Source organism: Helicoverpa armigera, chromosome 8 (assembly GCF_030705265.1).
Source record: "Helicoverpa armigera isolate CAAS_96S chromosome 8, ASM3070526v1, whole genome shotgun sequence".
NCBI classification, from domain to species: Eukaryota; Metazoa; Arthropoda; class Insecta; order Lepidoptera; family Noctuidae; genus Helicoverpa; species Helicoverpa armigera.
Window position 1 is genome coordinate 9,403,638 of NC_087127.1, and position 21,651 is coordinate 9,425,288.

At 34.5% G+C, this 21,651-nt stretch overlaps 1 protein-coding gene across 6 annotated transcripts in view; it reads right to left on the reverse strand.

Annotated features, from left to right (window-relative positions):
• The window catches only part of LOC110372205 (putative polypeptide N-acetylgalactosaminyltransferase 9), a 163,935-nt gene that overhangs the window by 13,175 nt on the left and 129,109 nt on the right, over nucleotides 1-21,651 (reverse strand). For 5 of the 6 annotated variants that reach the window (XM_049838344.2, XM_021328778.3, XM_049838345.2 and 2 more), the window contains 2 exons: nucleotides 17,834-17,864; nucleotides 1,031-1,074 (listed from right to left, as the gene is read on the reverse strand). The gene's annotated coding sequence lies outside the window, so the exon portion shown is untranslated. The remainder of the gene's footprint in view (nucleotides 1-1,030; nucleotides 1,075-17,833; nucleotides 17,865-21,651) is intronic. The other variant, XM_049838346.2, reaches the window with a different exon arrangement.

Consider the following 21,651-nt stretch of genomic DNA (forward strand, 5'->3'; position numbering starts at 1 on the left):
ACCATAATCAGCAGCAACCCTTTACGAATTAAAAATGAATACCGCATTGAATTCTGGGTAACATCAAAACTTTATACATATATGTAGTTTTCTTGACATTGACAGTATGAACCGTTAAACTACACAACTAAAACTTAAATCTATTTTTAATAGCATCTAAAGTAAGATGGTCTAATAATTCTCTGGAAAAGGGGCATTAATAAACCTCGAATAGCGAAAGTTTCGCAGCCCTACGAAGAACTAAAGATGTACAATGGGGCCCTTGGTCCGTGGTATGGGGGTAGGGTGGAAGGTGGTAGTCCCACCACGGCTGATGGATTGTTCTGCTTCGTACATTATCGGGGCTAGCTGCCAGTGCCATTTTTCAAGTGGTCACACTGCTATTTTGTAGGCCAGTACGGCAACACCCGGTGTCGCTTTTAGCGTTAAAAATTACTTTGAAATAATTCTATGTCGCGCTCCAGTGCATTTTAAAATGTGTTTGCAATAAATTTTGTAGGAAGTGATTTAAATGAAATATCAGCAGCTGTAAAATACTTGTTTTTTTATTATCAAAATGTTTTCTATAACTCCCGTCCCTTCACAATAAAAGTAGTCTATAAAATTTATTACTCCTAAATAACCCAAGGGTAAAACTGGAAGAAAAATTAACTTTCAGAATTAATTTTCCTTGAATTTTATCTACTTACGTCTGAAGATAGCCTTGGGTGAACCTAAAAAATCTAAACACAAAAACAACAATAATTTACTGTCGTTAGAATTCGGCGAAAGGAAATATTTTAGGACAAGTAGATGGAGCCAATTTTATCCCATTATCCTTATTTTATTAACACAGAGAGAATTCCAATAAAAAATTCAATTGGTCTCACGGATTCAAGGAATGGAAATGAGCGTAAAGTATGGTTCCTTAGGTAATCTGACCTCAATTTCCATATTGCTGCACACACTTAACCCAAATTGTATTCAACTTTTATCTTGAACTTTTTAATTAAAGCAACGAGCTTTGCATCATATTGAAATGCTACATTACCTTGCTATCTGCGATGTTCTTGCCAATCCGTAGCTGTTTCGTATCTGAAACAATCACATAAACATTTAAACTACAAGGTAAGAGATGCGTCAGTGTCGATATATTTAAAGGGAATGTCGAAATACGAGCAATAAATTAGATAAAATCTTTACGGTCTCAAATTTAACGTAAATAGTACTAAATGGCGAAATATCCGAACATCTGAGACGTCTTCCGTAATAAATTCGAAGGAACTCCTCCCGAGGGCTTATAGCAATTTAACTGAATTGGTATAAATTCAAAATATTCACCAAGATTATTATTTTATCCGTATTCGTTTCAAATGTATTCGATTGAAATTGCATCGTGCACCTTTGATATATTATCTCACTCTAGTCTACAGATATTTTTGTAGAAAATTTAGTCATCCCAAACAGTTTTCCTAACATACATAGTATCATCAACTATCATAAAAAGATTGAAGATGAGCCACATAAAAACTTTCATTGTGTGTATTATGTATACGAGGAACTTAAAGACAAAGCAAGCAATTTCAACAAGCACATCTGTAAATTGAGCAATCGATCTGCATTACATTTGGGTTGAGCGGTCTGCTGATTGCAGTCACAAGTATATCGTTTGAATACGCCGCGAACTACATAATACGACTTATTCATACGCATTGCAGATCCCTGCGACCAACTCCACTGTAAATAAAAAATACGCATTATGTTTTGGTAACGCTTGCGGCAGTCGCAATGTACGCAGCGTATTAAATATTAATAGTAGGAACATATTGCTCTTTATTTCAGTTAATTATGGCTATTTGATTACCAGTGGATTAGCGTTTAGTTAATGTTAATATTTGCCATTTTAATTTTGGAATAAATTAATTGCGAGAATTATTAATCCAAATCAATGAACACTTTTATTCAATTACGTACATTTATTAATCCAACAAATTATGGATGAATATTTCAATATGTTGAAATATGCAATATAAAATCAGAATTGGAATTGTGGACAAATAATATAGGTAGGTACGCAGAATAAATAATTAATGTAAAACAGAGCTCTTGCAATCGCATCAGTACAATTCAAAGTTCCAATAGAAACAAAGTAGACATTAATTAAACTTATGATTCTGTAGGTGAAATGGAATTTGTAAAACACGTCGACCGTGTTTCCCTCAATTTGTCGGGATTGCATAGAACAATTTTAATTAAATAGTTTGAAACGATGTCACAATGTAATAGTGCAGTGTTTCAACTAAGCATTTAGATTATTTTGCGAGAGTTTGCAAGCCGTTTTACTTGTGTTTAGAGCCACGGGACGAGCGGCGAACAACTTGCATCGGCATGCAAAAGTTGCCGTATTGAATAAATTGTGTATCGATAAAGTACTACGGGCTAGTTCTTCTTTTTAACGCTAAGTTCTCCCGCTCGGTGCGGACATTTTTATTATACTGTTTTAAAATTTAAAGCGAAAATTTTCTACTAAAATGAAATATTTGACACATTAATTGTTTAAAATCGAGTTAGAAATTATTCACAAATAAAAGATCTTATCTCTAAAATTGAATGTTCCTTAGAGCTGTACTTTACTGTCCTCAAACGGCGCCGAGCGTTGCGTGCGCGCATCCATGACCTAAGCGAACTCCGTGGCTCCCGCCCGTCGGTCACGAGTTGTATGCAACTAGCAATTTACGTCATTACTTCATTCATCATTTCACTGTGAATGCAATCATTAATTCTGTGACCGGCTTGGGGAAATTCAATTTAAATGTGTCGTTGTGCTGTACTAAAAAGATTTTGATTATAGATCTGTGTTCGAGGAATTTCTATTAAACACAGTGATTATGTATTTTCTATAAGAGATACTTACAGACATTATTAACCTCTTGTCTATAGTTTTTTTTACCGTACAATGAGCACGAACCGCGGAGGACATAATATGTACAGAGTCTATCTGGTCAGACATTTTTCCAACTGTTTAAGGAGCAGGAATATAGACATTCACGCACTATCTTTAGCTATCTTTGTTTTGGACCTAAATGGCAACTTTGTAGCCATTTGATCAAAATAGACTTGTAGCAATCCGAACTCGCTCTCTTGGCTCGAAATCCATTTTTCAAACTTTCTTCCACATTCACATTTACATTTCCAGTAAGGTGATTTAAAGTAAAATACTATTGTTCTCAAAACGCACAGAAAATATCGTCTTGGAATCGACGTTGATTGTATACGGCCAGACCAAGTCATGACACCTAATGGCATTTGTACTGTTTATTGCCAATCATACACGGCCATTAAATTAAACAGTATTTAGTGGTAAGAAACGAAGAAAATAGGAAATGCAATCAACTCTCTGAGAATGGTCAATTTACGACTAAAACTTGCATACCAAACACAACATTGTTTAAGTTACAAATACTCAAAAAACAAAAAGCTAAGTAGGCAAATAATAGTGCCAATAATGTTGTGGGAGTAAGATTAAAACGTAATTAAAATCAATGAAGCCCACGTTATTAGATAATATACTAAGTTAACCTTTAAAATATTAAACAAAGATTCTGGGATACTGTTATAAATTTGGAAATCAGGTATTTGGTTACTAATGATGAAGACTTTTTTCCGTAGAAATGAAAATTTCGCCGTAAACGGACCTTTACGCTTAATTGATGGCGCAATCAAACAGGATAAACTCTTAAATAAAGGTATTTAATTTATTTCAAAACTTTTCGCGAAACCGATAACGCCTACCTAAAACAATTATTATTAGCAACATTACTCATAGATATTTTTGTAATAAAGATCAGTCTTGATAATAATCCAATTACTTTATCTCGAAGGAGAAAGATACATTAAAAACGTACCTACGTCAGGAGCGAAATCGGTAGATATCTCGACTAAAACGAAGATAAAACGACCTAATTTGGCAATCCCTCTCGAGGATTAATTTTTATTTTTATCGAAGTCGATGGAACCCACTGAGTGGATGACGCTGGACGAAGCTATTTTGAAAATTTCGAATTTTGGCTTCAAAAATTCAACGCTGTTTATTTCACGGGAATAATGACTACGAGCTGTTGTTTCTAAAACAGTAGAAAAGATTTTATTCAGGTGCTTAAAAGCGATGGAATAGACTTCGGTGCAGTTTTCGTAACACACACTCAACATTCGTTTCATCTTTACGAGGTATTAAAACTTTGGTGTCGTTCTGGCCCTCCTTACAGAGAGAGGAAAATAAAATTATGACCGATAAAATTTAACGAAAAAACTTTTTGTAATAAACGAAAAAGATATAAATAAGGTGTCTTTACTCCGCCCATAACAATTTTGATAGGAGTGACGGTGACACGTATTTCAGTGGCAACTTTTGCGAAAATGTTTTTTGTAAACTTACTTTTTATATTGGAGTTGGCTTCTGAGATAAGGATAAAATTAAATACGTAGGTAGCGATTTTTGAGTCGGACGTATTTCCCTGAAGGGATTATAAAAGTGTTAATAGTGACACATCATGTTAGCACGAATTTGGAACGGTTTCAGATTTGAATTCTGAATTGAAACTCTTCATTTCGAAACGGCTTTTTCCTGAAAAATGGCGCTGGGATATGGAATTTTGGAACAATTACTGCATTCGGGATCCAAATTTGAGGAATGTATGGCATTGCCAAAATTGAATTGTATGCACCAGTTGGTAATCGTCTTTTTTAGGATACCATTTTTCAATGCCGCTACATAGAAACAAATGTGACTACCTATGCTTTCTCGTACCGTTCTTTCATCTGCTTACATCGAATTAGTCAAAACAATAAATTTCAAAAGCTCTAACATATAAGAAAGTCATCAAGACAAGCACGTATAAGATTGCATGCGCACCGCACAATATACAGGATCGGCACCGGCCAGGGGTCAGTGACCTCCCCCCACTAATCCCCGCCACCCTTAGAGTCCTGCTAATGACATTTGCGAGGTTTTAAAGCTACACATACCATCACGCCTGGGATTGCGATTACTTAAGTGCCTTATTTCTATTACTGTGTATGGCATTAACATTGAATTGTTGAAGAAAACTGTGCTTACACGTGCGTTTTAGCTTTCCAATTACTTTTTTGCTTTTAATTTTAGCGTCTTTTTCTTGACTTCGTAAGAACAAATGCTAAAAAAATACCCGACTGCACACTAAAAAAAGAGTAAAACAAGCCCCACAATAATATTGATCAATCAAATGCTAAAAACTAATTATGTAATACCGTTTAAACAATACCTATATTAAAATACACTACAATATGTGTTCGTAATCGATAGTTAAATAAACAGAAACTTATTTTGAATACAAATTTACTGAATATAATTTATAAATATTGATGGAAAGCATCGCAGGCGGGGACCAACAGAGGCTTATTTATAGTCATTTCGGTTGTGCACCATTTAGCAGAATTTTCGTTGGTGGCGGTCAAGGTGGTCCCCGCCTGCGATGCTTTCCATCAATATTTATAAATTATATTCAGTAAATTTGTATTCAAAATAAGTATCTGTTTATTTAACTATCGATTACGAACACATATTGTAGTGTATTTTAATATAGGTATTGTTTAAACGGTATTACATAATTAGTTTTAGCATTTGATTGATCAATATTATTGTGGGGCTTGTTTTACTCTTTTTAGTGTGCAGTCGGGTATTTTTTTTTAATAATAATTCTTTTATTTATAACTTTTAGCTGTTTTATTTAACGAAAATGTTGTAGATGTAGAAGACTATGTACCTTACTTTACCTTACTTTACCTTATGCGTGTGCCCGCATTCGGGCTGTATACTCGAGCATATCCCCTCCGCACCGCCGCCGCCGCATGCCAGGCCACGCCCTATCTTTTGCTTGCTAACGCATGAGTTGCTTTGCGTTGACGCAGAATTAACATGTTCCCGTGGGAATTTTGAGAAAAAACGTATCCTATATTAATTACTCCCGTGATTGAAATGAATCTAATGATACCGCATACATATTTTTTTAAAGGAAAATTTAGAAAAAATATCCCGTGGGACTTTTAGGATAAAATGTATCCTATGACACTCCCGTAATCAAGACAAATCTAACGATACCTCATACATCAAAATCCATCAAGCCGTTTAGGCTACAGGAGGTCACAAAGGAACAGACATACATACATACTTACATACACTCGAAAAACATTACCCTCCTTCTTTGGCAGTCGGGTAATGAAGACAGAAATTAACAAAACTGTCTGTCTTCTAAGCAGGATGTAGATCTTTTAGCTTTACACCTGCCACATCGTTGCAATTGTAAACAAAAACAAACCAAAAATTATATTAAAACAAATGAGCCGTTTTTACCCAAAAGTAATAATTAATGAAAGACTGCGCATAATATCGTTAAGTGCACGATAATAACAATGACACTTTGTCATTTTTGTGCAATTACTTTCCACCAGCATTAATTATCCGCGAGATCATTAATTATGAAGCGCATCATCTATTTTATGCGATAAAACGTAATTAGCTGGAAGCCCGTAAGTCTGACAACCAGTCTTACCTAGGTGTATTGGGTTGCCCGGGTAACCGTGTTGAGAAGCTCAGCTCCCACACTGAAAGCCGATCCCAACATAGATGGGAAAAGGCTAAGCAAAATATGAAATGTAAAAATTGACTGGATAGCCTTAGCAGCTGTATTAATTATTTTGCACGTTGATTTGGTCCTGGGTCATGTCTCAATTTAAATCATGTTAAATACAAACGCAGAGCAAGCAAGCAACTGAGCCTGCGGTATTTCTAGAAAATTAAGTTGATATAAAATACCTATTCCATTAAAATGACTGAAATAATTTCCATAATTAAATATGCATTTTATAATTTCAAAAGTTAATGATTACAATGAATTATTGTTAATTATAGCTTAGATAATGGATTACAAAACAATTGTTAATTGCTACTGAGTTCAGAATCGATTTGATTTGCAATTTCATTTATTTTGCTCTACTTGCGTTGAAGGCTAACAATTTATTTTTTTAAGTTACCTACTTATATCAAACTGATGTTAAACGAGCAATTTTGTACACTCTTTAATATAGTTAATAAACAAAAAGATATTAAGCTCGCACAAAACCACGGCAGTCGTCAGCAACACATTAAATAATAGTAGGAACTAACACGATACGCCATACAATAAAAAACAAAGATGAGTAAAAACCCGTGAGAGATGTTTCATAAGGTAAAGTATGAAGAATTATTGCGTGGCGTTATGAATGATGGTGAAGACGTAATGTTGGAGCTGATTTATTCACATAACCAGTACAAACGTAAAAAGTTTGCATTAAAAAGTAACATGAACTAAGACATGCAATGGCATCCTAGTATGGTGTTTGACGCAATCTATTGCATGCATAGATAAGGTAGTTTGCAGCCTAATTCTACAATTCACATTCATAGAAAAACCAGCACTTTTTATCTTCCTGATTCCGAAAGAATGACTTTAAAGCAAGCTCAAGAAGTCTTTAAGATAGTGACTCAAGTACATTACCACGGATTCCTTCCGACTCACAGTATTATCACCATACTCAAAATAAAAAGCTACAAAACGTTTTAAAGGAACAAGATTAAGAACAAAGAGTATTTTATCTGCACCACTAATGGTTGGCTACACAAAACATTAAGCTAGAAGTGTTACACTTCATGCGTCGGTTACAAAGTGGCACTTCTAGAAATAGACAGAGGTACCACGGAATAAAAGTAACAAAGTTGGTGCTTTTATCAAGGCAAATAGTTCACAATGTTCCAGTGTGTTTTCGTTATCTAGACTTGGTGTATTAGGTCCTAGTTTTGCACTTAAATGTACACTTTTCTTGACATTATGAGCCCTCGATAGTGTCTGGTTGAGTCTAGTGTTTGTTCGCGATGTGTATCCATTTTGCTAGATAAATTGGACTTATAGCAGTCTATTTGCGTTATGTACTGAATAGAAGTGCGCTTTAACTTGTTGAAACTTTTACTAGTGTAGTGGATACCCAACACCTAGCTTGCTACTTAGCATGTAACTTGATAGATATGAGTTGAGGAAAGTTGTGAATAAAATACTTTTACATAAATTGAAGAGGCATACTCGTAAATACAAAAACAAGCCTCACACACAGTTATTTTTAATCCTGTTTTCGTAATCATAATTACGGACGAAAATTACACTCATATTTTCATACACATGTTTATTTATAGGAGCATAATCCATGAGATAAACACACGCGGTGTATGTACGTTGAACGTATCATTACCAACTTTTCCCACTCGGGTGTTGTAAATTTACACCGCGAATAAAGTTCCTCATTGTTTGCCGAAAAGCGTGCGAATTCGAAAAAGTTCAAACGGTAACTGACTACTTCATTTTCGGTGGGAAAATTAATGAATGAAGTGCTCGCTTCGGTTATGAAGTGAATTTTTAACGGGTTATTTCTCTGAGAGGCTTTAAAATAATATTGGTTTCAGTTGCATATGTTGATTGTATTATCTTTTATTGGCGTTGCTCGCAGTCTATCTTTGGAGTTTATAGCTTTCGTCTAGTAGATCGAAAACCTTAAATAATATAACCTGGACCTGTTATGAATGACAACAGTGAATACCACATGTAAAATAGGTAGGTTAATAATTGATCGTATAGCTGCCAAAATTGCTGTGTTGTCTGTATAACGTAAAATTATTGTTTTTACTCACACCGATGTGTACATGATTTTACCAGGTCAATACATTTCAATATAAATAATACACAGCTTGTTGTTATTTTGTTTTGAAGTGATACACTTACCTATTCACAAACGTTCCACAATTTTGTTACACGTGAAATTATTTTCAGGTCTATTGTCCGTAGTAATTTGTTGACAACGAAATGACAATAGCAGGCTATATTTAGAAAGCCTTTATAAGCGACCCATTTTATAAATAAAACATTTAAATTTTAACTATTGTGTTTGAAAAAGGTTGTAACAGTAATTTCCCCCATTTATTCGTATTTATACAATATTTTTGAACATTTTTATTACTTGTCTATTTTAGTGTATAATGTACTTGATCCAATTTATTTTGTATTTATAGAAATAACGTCCGTTTTGAATATTTAAAATCTTTGTAATTTCTCTTTACAAGCGATGAAATATAATTTTGGTTCCACAAAGGGATCATGTTTCCTTACATTCTGTGTGGGACAGGTGACATATAAAGTAAGCAATTTTGAACGTTCGTATCTTGAAGTCCATTAAATTAAAATATTTTAATTTTTAAGTTACTTTTGACATATTTACTTCTTTTTAGCAACAAATACAAAAAAGTAAATATTTTCTGGCAAACCAACTTTACAAAATCAATACAAAATCTATACCTAAATAGTGGAACACTCCTATGATCACCCTGATCACGACAAAATGCGGGTTTTTTTTTACAATTTACCAAAATTCATCATCATCGTAACCCACGGTAAAATATAAAAAAAAAAACATTTTATCTTTTAATTTTCTACACCTTCCACGAAACCTACCTTAATAGGAATGTTCCACTATTTACCTATAGATATTGGTCTCGTATCACACTTACCGCACCTATATAATGCATTCACTATAAAGGTGACTCCATACATTGCTCGCGACGTCAGTTAAATTACTTTTCTTTCGAGCGATTTTATTTGCTAACCGTCAGGATTTAGATGGGAAAATGTACTGAACAAAAACTAATAGGGGTGTGCTTTTGTTAAATGTTTTTTGCCGGGCACTAGTTTCCTTGGGTCCAATTATTTACGGGATGATTTTTGTTATTAGTTTTTTGCACGGTAACGTTGAAAGTTTTTTGTGTTCCGTTCATAAAGTGAATAAACTTTGTTTACTTAGGTAGCTGTTATGAATCTTTTGGTAAGTTGTGATTTTGTAGATCAGACAATGATTTAGAGAAAATTAGATATTGAATGAAACATGTGTGAAGGGGTATCGGGTTGCCCAGGTAACTGGGTTGAGGAGGTCAGATAGGCAGTCGCTCCTTGTAAAACCCTGGTACTCAGCTGTATCCGGTTAGACTGGAAGCCGACCCCAACATAGTTGGGAAAAGGCTAGGCAGATGATGGCAGATGATGATGTGTGAAGTACATGTCAATCATGTAGAGAAATAGGCTTTAGAATTATTGATCATGTTCTAGTTGCCGTGAGAATTGAATAACTAAAATAAGATAATCATATTCATTATACAATCCTTTGCCTTTTATTTGTATTATAATCGACAGAAAGCAATACATTAAAGACGACATAGCGTTTGCCATAATACCACTTGTTCTTACGAAAGAGGACATAAAACGTTTTACAACTAGAATAAAATCTCAGCAGCATAGCCAACGATGTAACTATCGGGGAAAGACAAGATTAAGCAAAGTAGAAACGACTTTGTCGCGTGTGGGATTTTGACTTCGAACCAGTATAAGTTTACGAACAAGTCAAGCCTTTTTATCCGGCCATGGTAACAAAGAGTAATGTACTAGAATTTTATTCACAGCTGTTCCATATAGTATGTATTTTTTATAGAACCTTCAAATATTTATTTAATAATTCTTAATTAATATAAAAACGCCAAAAAATCAATTTTTATAAGCGTAACTTTTTTAACAAGTCCAAACACGATGATTCATCATGAAGTGCCAATTCATATCTTTCGGCTCCACCATCGAATTAGTTCTTCGGTAGATACTAATATTGTATTGTCATCAGAGCTATACAGCTGCCAATTTTTATGATGCTATGCTCCTCGGAAGATGCACGGTTAAACTATTACTATAGATACAATTACATAGTTCCATAAAAATATATGTTTAAAATAACCCGAATTCGCTCAAGTGAATCTTAAAAGAGCCATTTCCTTCCTCTACTAATACGAAAAACAGTTCTCACGTGAAGCCATAAGCATTGTACCGCATAGTCGGGGAGCAAGGCGTTGGGTAATGTTTAATTAAAACAAAACACAACAGCAGCGATAATTTTTCACGACAACATTAAGGAAATTGCGCTTATTTTTATGTAACACGAGTAATTAGTCAGTGGAACAGCGGGGGACGTGCGTTGTGAAGGGTATATTCATTAATTGAAACAATATACCCGGTTTCGTATCGTACGCGAGCTTGTGTGAAAAGCCCTTGGCATCATTGTGCGTGAGTACGAAAATGAACTGTCACAGACTTGAATGCAGAAACTGAAATATTTTTAATTTTAATTAATAATTGAAAGTAAATTCTGACAGCTTCGTTATCATCTTTGAGATATGATATGGACTACTTATAGTATCATGTAGAATACGTAGTTAAATTGTTTTAAGATCTAATTTCCCATGTACCTAATTTTAATTTACTCAATTTGTAGTGTCTTTACGTTTTCAATCTTGGCAGAAAATGGCAGTTTCAATCTGAAAGTTAAGAATTTAACAACTGTATCACTCATTAAAGTTTATTTCCTCACCTCTAATTGAATATTTTTATTCATCAAATATAGTTTTTAGTATTACCATAATAAATACTCAGCATGACTCTCGCATTTATAACAAGAATACAGAATGCATAAAATTAAAATGCCATTGTAAAAATATCAAGACATCCCGCTCATTGACTAGGCACGCCATTGTAACCTATTTGCCTCAATTAGCTCTGACACCTAACACGGCATTGTAAGCAGATTATACGCTGCAGGCCTTTTTTATTTACTACAAATTATTCATAAGCAAACTGGCTCATTACTGCAGCTCAATGCACATCCTTGACACATCATAAACGCGGGTAAAAATCAACTACTGTCTCATACCACATGTCTATTTTAATTTGAGTTTCAGATTACTATAGAAAAATGTGTTTTTCAGTTCCATAGCTTATGAAATATAATGTAAACCAGGTAAGTACGCAGTTTTAAGCTTAACAAAGAAACAAACTTCGGTGTTCCTTTTTTAAAGTATTAAGATGTTTGCTACCTCATTATCACTGCAACAAAAGAAACAATAATCCCTGCATTAAAATTCAACTGAGCACTTATGTAAATAAAGCTGATTGCACACCACACAACTTTGTGTGCGCATCAGTCAACAATGTTCAAAATTCTTTGTCGCAAATGAGTGTGCGGTTCGACGGTTTAATGTGACCGCAACTTAGCCACAACGAATTGCTACCAGTCCAGGGCTGGCAGACGCTTAATTGAGCTGTATTGCACTCACGATACAGGGCTGCCTCTAAATAGCGCAGTTAAACGTTTAAGAGGGACACTTTATACCGGGTTTTTCGTACCTAATAGCGTTCTAGTATAAAACTTTAGAATAAAATTCCGTGTTCTGGGAAATTGAACGTGCTTAGACGGGAATTTTTACGCTTGGACCCTATTAGAGTTTAAACGTAATGACGTAATAAAATTTAAGCTTGTTAGTTATTTAGTTTTCTTGTTAGGACATTTTTAGGTTAGCTCACGGTTATCCATTAGCGCATAACAGCGATACTTTACGATGTTAACATTTTCAATAACCAGTTAAAAAAATCTGGTTATAATTGAATGAACTGGTTTATAAGTCTGAATAGAATTAGTATTTAACACAACGCTACTTCTAAATGTCATGAAAACATTCACCAAAATAAATAGAGATTGGTACAATCTGAACGCTCCTTCAGATATCGAATAAACCTCTTTATTTACGATCAACGTTATGAGAATCTCATAGCAACACCAAAAAGGCTGCGTATTAAATATGAGTATAATATATTCCATTCATGAAAACAGTCACCTTTCACTTGAATAAAATAGAATGCGCCAAGAAAACTGAGAGAACAAAATTTACAGTGGCAGACACAAAAATGTATACCCGGTTAATATTTTACACTGCAGTGACAAAATACCGACCTTCAAGAAACGTTTCTAAGGGTGCGTCTACACGGTGCAAGTAGCTTGCGCATGTTGAGGCACATGCGCAGGTTACTTGCGCGTGTTAACTTGCTTCATGCACCGTGTAGACGCACCCTTAGTATGAAAGGATGATTACAACGCAACCAAAACATATTTTATAGGCGTTTTCGGTTAAACCGATTTACGAAGATTGCTTCGTTTGATGGGATGTAATAAGATAAGGGGATGATAATGAGAAAAAAGAATGAATCTGTTTTGAATTCAGATTGATAATATATTATGCTTAGAATATTCAGTATCTAAAAATTCAGGGCATAAAAAGCGTTCTAAGTATATTCATATTATCAACCATTTTGTATAACCATGACTTTTATATCAAACCGTAAAGAACAGTAAGTTTTAAAGAGTAGGTACCTACGTACTAGCTGGTTTTCGTGGTTTCTTTTTTTCGCGTCAACTATAAAATATAGTCTACATCACTTAAGGGTTGCTCCCAAACAGTAAAGAATTTTCGGTTCAGCAGTTTCGGAGTCTTTAGCGTGAAGTGTTTAGAGGTTCAGATTATTTCATAAAGATTCCAAGTACAATCATAACATAACAACCCCACTCTAAAAACAAAACCAAAACAAACGCACAAACAGAACCACTCAATCAATATTCCATTAAACGTCTTCCTGGTAGCATTGTGGTAGCCTCTCGCGGCGTGCACCCATCGCTCAGATCGTGATGTGGTGCGCTCGTGACGCACGCATGCGCGCCGCTCATCAGACAAGGTCACGGAGCGTCTGCGCACAAGGCTAGGCAATTCTAATGGATGTAGTGTAGGATGTGCAGTAGTAGTAGTAGTGGGAACTACGAACAAATATTCAAAATCATACACTCAATTGTGAAATGAGAGTTGTGTCACTCAAGCGATGGGAAAATTGTTGCTGATTAATAAGGAATTTTATTCTCTCATATTTTCGTTTCAATGTCATGTGTACTGTATTTTTGAATTCGTCAACCATATGGCATAGCTATGCTCTTTTATTTTTCAGAGTAAATTAAATGAATTTCTAAGATGTTGTATATTAAAAAAAAACCGCTTCTCTCAATGTCTATATATAACCATAGTTGAGGACATCTTCTCGTATAGAAAGTAAACAAAATGATAACCCTTTTCATGTGTTTCCTTTCTTCTCTTGTTTTCATGTGTGGTTGCCTTTTCACGCACACTCGTAGTTTCATTACTGTTTAAACATTTATACTATGACACGAACATGCACATCAATTTAAATAAATGTAAATTACTTAACATATAATTAAGCTATCTTAGTTCGGTTAACTGCACTTTAAACAACGTCTGATCTCATAATCACGTCATTGCGATTTGAGGTCCTGCTACTATTTCCTTCTTCATAATGACGTCATCCTAAGCTTATAGATTACTTTATTCAAACCCTTGACTCTTTCACAAAACAAAAAAAAATGAACAACAGAACCAATTAGCTCTTAGCATGAATAGACGATGAAGATTTCTCTATTAGAACAAAATATCATCTTTACTTAATAATGCTCGTTGATACGATGATTGATACGAGTACAAATTGTTTAAACAAAAAGTCTACAGAGCTTAAAAAACACATCCTTCAATTATAATCCGAAGCTCAAATTGAAATACATTTTCGACCGTTAATTGGTACCTGAGATCATAGCCGCGAAGGTTACGGTAAGGAAATTACTTAAAACTTGATTAGATGAGTCATACATCATTACAAGATTAGACTACACCGCATGACTTGTATGAATAAGTAATGGAGTTACCCAAACTCTTGGTAGGTGCTTCTAATGATTCCTGCTACAAAGTGGGTGAACTTAACTCGTGCAGAACAAATTATGAAGAATATCATACCATGATTGCGAATTGGAATAATTTAATCTAACCGAAATGTAATTACTTTCCCCTGCATTTATAAAGAAGCTTCAGTTTACAACAACCAAATAGGTATAAAAAACATACAATGATGTAAGTACCCTAAACAGTACTTTAGTGTATCCAAAAATAAAGTTGGAGCAAAATGAAATCTCGGAGAGCTAGCTTAAAAATAACTGCACCCTGTAGACAGATTTTACCACATTATTTTATAAATAAATTGTTCTCCGAATTTTAAAGAATAATAAAATAGTTTAATGCCTTCCTGCATATATGAAATTAAGATATGTTGAATTTCATGATAACCAAGATTGTTGAGAATAAATAAATCCTGAAAATTATTGTTACAAACATAAAATATAGACATATTCGGACATTGCAAATACTCGTTCAGATTATTGATAACAGGTAAATCGTAGCTTACGAAACTTTGTAATAAATATAAAAATGACAAGCAGATTATTATTTATCGCCCATTTGACAGAACAATAAACCATCCAAATGAGGGAAATAAACGAGGCATATCAGGTCACAATACATAACTCTGAAATGATTTATGACTCGCTTACTGAAGAAAGGATCGATACGAGAGAGGGTTAAGCTGCATTTGTCATGATCAATCTATGAATGAATGACCGTCATTTACATACAAGATCTATCTACCCCTACGCCTCTTGATACGCCAGAACAGATAACACATGACTATGTTAATAAAGAAGCCAGTATTTTATTTCCAAGATAGAATATACTATATGAAAATATCAGCAAATATTTAATTATAGAAGACATTACAATATAAGATAAACATCTCCATGTAGCCAGTAAAGCAGTCGACCCCGACCATTAAGAAATGGTTACGCGGTTATTAATTTATAACCACACGCAATCCTTGGAGGGACACCTAAAACTTTGAATCACTGCCTATTATAACAATGATACATGCCAGAACGTTTATATCAAGTTAAATGTCCGTAGTTACGAACCCACTACTGAGAATAGTACCCCAGGGATCTATATTCGGACCAACATGACAATTTTACGGCAACCGTACTTTTTTGTGTAAAAACAAACAATAAATATCTCTTGTCAGTGTCCATTGACGCTTTTATATTCATTGCGGATGTGATTAAACGATTTGATGTCAAATTGGGCTTCCATAAATTTAATTCAGAAATTAGTATACAAATCACATTTTGAGCATTAGGAAGGTTTGTGTTTGGCTTTGCTTGTATTGTTTTGATCCGAGACAGATTAAGATGTAATGATCCGTCTAATGTTTTAATTTGAATAATGAATTCTAGTTTAGGTACGTATTGCTATGCATCTATTTTCTAGGTCAAGTCTAGTCCATGTATCTATACACGGCATAATATGTTTTTGCTTACATAAATATTACTTTATCGTATTAATTTTGTACGTTACCACCAATAAAGCAATTCGTTTTATACGGGCACTAAATGTTCAACAAATTCCATTGTGCTGTAATGATATCCATTTCTTTTTATGGACATAATATCCATTTGTTGTGTACAGTACACCAAAAGCCATACGCGGTCGAGTCACACAGCAATGTACAGTGCAATCAGTTCAGTAGAGCAAGCTGGCCACAAACGGTCCCAGTGCAAACCGTTGCAGTAAGCACTGTCGGTTACTATCGTTCGCGACGCGATTAGCAGTTAAACGCGTCTACAGTAGCGGTGCTTTCAACATGTACAACTTTTATGGCACTATTCTATCATGATCTCCCATTTCGACTCGGCTTCACAGTTTAAAAAGCTCTTTGATGTCTGGTCACGTAGCACATTAGGAATCATCAGAATCGTCGGACGGCCTTGAGGCAATCTTATAGATTGCTCCGGTATTATACCGTTTGATGACAGAGAATCGAATTTTGTTTCCATATTCCTTCGTAATACCGATCAGAAATCTGTAAATATTTCTTCACAAACAAAAGGTCTCAGTATTTCATTATGTCGACGAAGCTCTGTGTATTGAATACTCGTAATAAATTTTGAAAATGATAATCTGTTAAACTCGCCAAAATATATTGAGCACAGTTTAGCACCACAGTCTAAATATGAATTGTGACTGAAACAAATAAATCCGTGCGGTCCCGTACATCAAATTCGAGTACAATAGAAATTTTAATACCTCCGAGTAATATTCGTCGTATAAATGATGATAGATGACGCGTGTACGTGCATACATTAGCCACGAATCACGAAACGAAATTCCAATGTAATAAAACAGTCGGTGCGGCAGTAATGGAATAAGCACTGGCATCCTGCAGGGGCCGATGACCTTGTCTTGTATCAGACACGTGATTTAGTGCTTGTTTATCATCACGCTTTGTGCCAATGTGGGCTCGAGAGGCTTGAAGTGCAATCGACGTCCGATGCATCTGTGTCATCAATAGCGGCTCTTACGGGAATTGATGAAGGTTCGCAAAATTGAACATGTTGGTATATATGAATATACAATACAGTCTAAAATATAAAGCAAATTTGTATTTATGTATGAAGAGCATTTTAATGCATATTAATTTCATAATTCTAGACAAAAAACGTAATTAAAATGGATACGTTAACCTAAAAGATGCATTTAAAAGACCACACGCTTAATTCAGTGGAGAAATAGGTGCTAAAGGAACCTATAAATAAATACATATATCAAAATTCCCATAACTTAGAGCCAGTGACAGATATGGGTCAGTAATCGAAAATCTTGGGTACACTATTGGATAGTTCCATTAAATTTATCAGCAATCTCAATCGAAGGGTTACTATTACGGCAATAATGTACCTAGTAATGATTGTAGGGCTTTCAGATTCGGACCCGTCCCTCCCAAAATGGAGCAGAGCGTTGGGTCAATTGATTAAATCCAAAGCCAATCTGGCTTTACTCACAATAGCCGAATTAATGAAAAACGAAATGATATGAACTGCTAAATTGAATGTATAATTTTATGTATTGCTATATCCACAATTTGGTATTAAAGCTTACCTTTACAGAACAGCCACTTCGAAGATCAAATCTGAAAACAAAGAAAATACCACAATGAATACGGCTCTTCAACAATAAAATGATAAAGACTCAAAATACACTAGTGGTTTGTGTCCCAAACGAGGGAGTTATTAAAAAGCCGCAACGGCGCACATGATCCAAATTATAAACACAACGGTGACTGGCCGCCGTCGAGGCTCCCCGCAGCCGAAAATCATAGAACACTCAGAGAACGATCTCATAAGACCCTTGACATACACAACTCGTTTTAGAGCCGTAGGTAGTCTCGCTCCGGCATCGGTCGGGAGCCTCGAGAGTCCTCGCAGTCCCTCGTTACGGCGGGGCCCATTAGACCAGGGGGCGCAAACCGCGCCACGATTTTAGTTTCCGACCCAACGCGCCCCGAAGCACTTATATCCGCACATATCCGCCTATATCCGCCCCTTAATAAGAGAGTCGGCGCCTAATTGACTTAACATTGGATTAATAACGGTTTAGGGCTGAAATACGTTTACCGATGAATATTATGCTGGCTCGTTTTTAGATTGGCAGAGATTTTGTCTGAATTTAATCAGTAATTACAACAAAAAAATCTAGATCCTTAGGTACTTTTAACACAATTTCTGTGCATTCATTCGTAAATGTCACCTGCCTTATTAATTTAGTCAATCTAGAAATATTATAGCTCCATTTTTCCTTTCAATAAAATTTCTAATAAGGTTCCACTTGGCTCTAGAATATTCAAGTCTCGTAAGCCATTCTGAATTCACACTTCAAGCGAATTAAAGTAAAGAAGAAGATTGAGAGTCTATTCGGAACCGCTCATTAAATAAACCTTTGGAAGAAAGTTTTGAGCAAACTCTGGGTGTTGAACACTTAGTTTTTAATTGATCGCCAGTCATTGAATAGTGGAGCAAGTTTGCGACGGCGAGGACACGTCGAGGAGACGTAATAAAATGCTTCCGAGACTTACCTGAAGTTGGAAAGGCGTTTTAACGACTGCTCCTATCATTCGTTAAATCGGTATTAGTGTAGTTTAGGGTGACGATTTCGTCTTTATCTGTCTTCTTATAGTTTAAATGGAAGGAACTAAAAGGTTTGGTGATGAGTCACTAACGTTCTGTAGCTTTTAAATAAAAGTACAGCTTTCTGAATTCAATTACTAAAGCAATCTATATTAAGTTATTCAATACACTGAAAACTGCTTAGCACTCATAGCGGGTAAATGCTTCTATACCCAATTTCCTTGAAATACTAAGGATTCATCAATTAAAAGTTTCACATTTGGACCGAAATAACTTGAATTTAATGAGCATTAAGCATTCCTGGGTTTTATCATCGGTGCTAATTGAACATAATTAATGTTAATGAGTACCTTGCTTTTGGTAGTAGATGGTATTTAGCTGAGCACTTAGTCAGGAAGTTAGGGGAAGTATTACCTTCATACATACTTACTTCTGAAACTAAGCAGCTTTGTTGTATGTTCCTGTTTGAAAGATAAGGTTAAAACAATAATTAACTACTCGCAAATTTGAGATTTCAATATAAATGAAAACGATTTTTGTTTTTGATAGGAGATAGGAATACTACAGACATACCTATTATGTCTGTGTGAAATACCTTTACGAGAAAAAGTAAATTATCCTTCAAAGATAAGCAATATGAAAGAAACCTTCTCACCTTTTATGTGTCAGAAAACAGCTATAAAAATTTACCTATTAATTTATACGTAAATAAAAGTATTTATTATTTGTGTGTATTCTAAGAAAATGGGAATGAAAAACATATTAAGTATGTACTTAATGTTTTATATATATGTTTCCTTAATATTTATTCGACAATGGCTTGGTATCTAACATCTGCTAAGCCTCCACGTTCCAATGTCGTTGACTTTGGAAATACTTTCGGCGCCTTCAGAATTCGAGGAGGAAAATATGTTTTTTTTTTCTGAGAATTTAATTAAGTATGATTCTTTCTCAATTCTGTTTGTGTTTGAGTTGGATTATGTTTTTGCCATTCATTTTTATTTAGACATGTTTTTGTGGTTGACTAAGTCTATTTGTAGGCAGTCACGGAAAATTCTTTCAATTAATACAAACACCTAAGTCAATCTCCTTACTTTCTTTCAAAAAAGACTTGTCAAAAAGCCTTAGCGCATTATTTATAAATCTAATTCACTAGGTATGTTTTCCTTTACACTGTAGACACTTGTGCGTTGTAAGAGTGTGATGTAAGACACAAGGCGTGGGCCTAGCTGGTACATTCTCCTTGCGCCATGTCACTTGTCAGCACATGTCATGTTAGTTAGTTTATGATGGTCATGCTAATAGGAACGTATGACAATCGACATTTCCTTGTAGCTTGTAGGTAAGTTGTCTTTTTGGTATTGTACAAAGAGGTTTTCTCTTAGATTTCTAGAACATTGATGTTGATGTCGTATTTTGTTCTTTTGTATGGGTGTGTCACTGACGACCTTCTTGTGGCTGGACCTTTTCAAAATCGGTGTATCACTATTTGATGTTTAAATTAAAAATAGGCTGTTGACATATTAAATATGTATGTACAAATTCTTATAGCACATAGAAAGTCAAAAGAAAAGTCACCACGTAAAATCACAGAGCTGATTTCTGCTTCAATTCTAAAGCTTTGAGGAAAGTTAAAAACTTAAGAAAACTTAGGGTCCCCTTGAGAAATCAAGAAAACCGCTAGCTCAAAAGCAATCAGGCTTTTACATAGGTACCATTTTCATAGTAGGGTACTTGTGCTATGTAAAATGAATAGTATTTCACATTTCATGTTGGGTTTTGAGAATTTCAATACGTGCTTGGCTCGAGCTGCGAGAAACGAGTACAAAAACAATCTTTTGATAAGAAAAATATTAAATGTAAAATATATATTTGCATAAAGTTTTATTTCTAGTACAACGTTGATGTAGGCCAGAAGATTGTATTTGATCTGGAATATTGCTGCCTTATTTATAGCTCTTAAAAGACTTTATTACTTGCGTAGGTACTTAATAATCGCGATTTAATTAATTTAAAAAATAGTCAATGTTAACAAGATTTTAAAAATGTTTTATAAATGTAAATATCTCAAAACAGTTACAAAAAAAAACTTACGTGAGAGCCGCAATTCAAACGCAACTTATTTTAAATGAAACATGTTACGTTATTTGAAGAGCAAGGTCATTTTAAATTATGCATATATACACATTAAATTAAAAACAGTTATATATTAAAAGAAACGTGTTTTCAAAGGTGAAGGTAAGTCGTGATTCTCACACTATGAAGATGTGCGTGATGACCAGTATCAAGCGAGGTTGAAGAGTCATTAGTCATTGATTGAATTTCTAGTTGCATTTCAATATTGTATCCTGATAATGAAGAGATATATATATGCTTGGTGAATGAGGGTTTGGCTGAACTAAACCATGGGATGGGAAGGTTTCTTTATCCAGTTTTTAGATTGACTAACAGGACTCTTATAATCTCGTAATTTGCGAAAAAAATATGTGATTTATTTTCGGTAATAAAATAATAATAATAAAAAAATACAACATCGTGGTATTCATTTGGTAATGCCCTATTGTTCATTTATTGTGCATTTTGTATTTTTATTCAAAATGCATTAAAATCTTTTAATACACTACTTATCAGTCTTACAAAGACTACATCTTCATTTTCAATGAAGATCCATCATTATCATAACATAATGTACCTATTTTCAGTTAATATTCATTCAATGTTCACAAAAGGTTCCAATAAAATGTATATCTGTTCATTAATGCTTTGAAATTTACTCAAGAACACCTTTTAAAA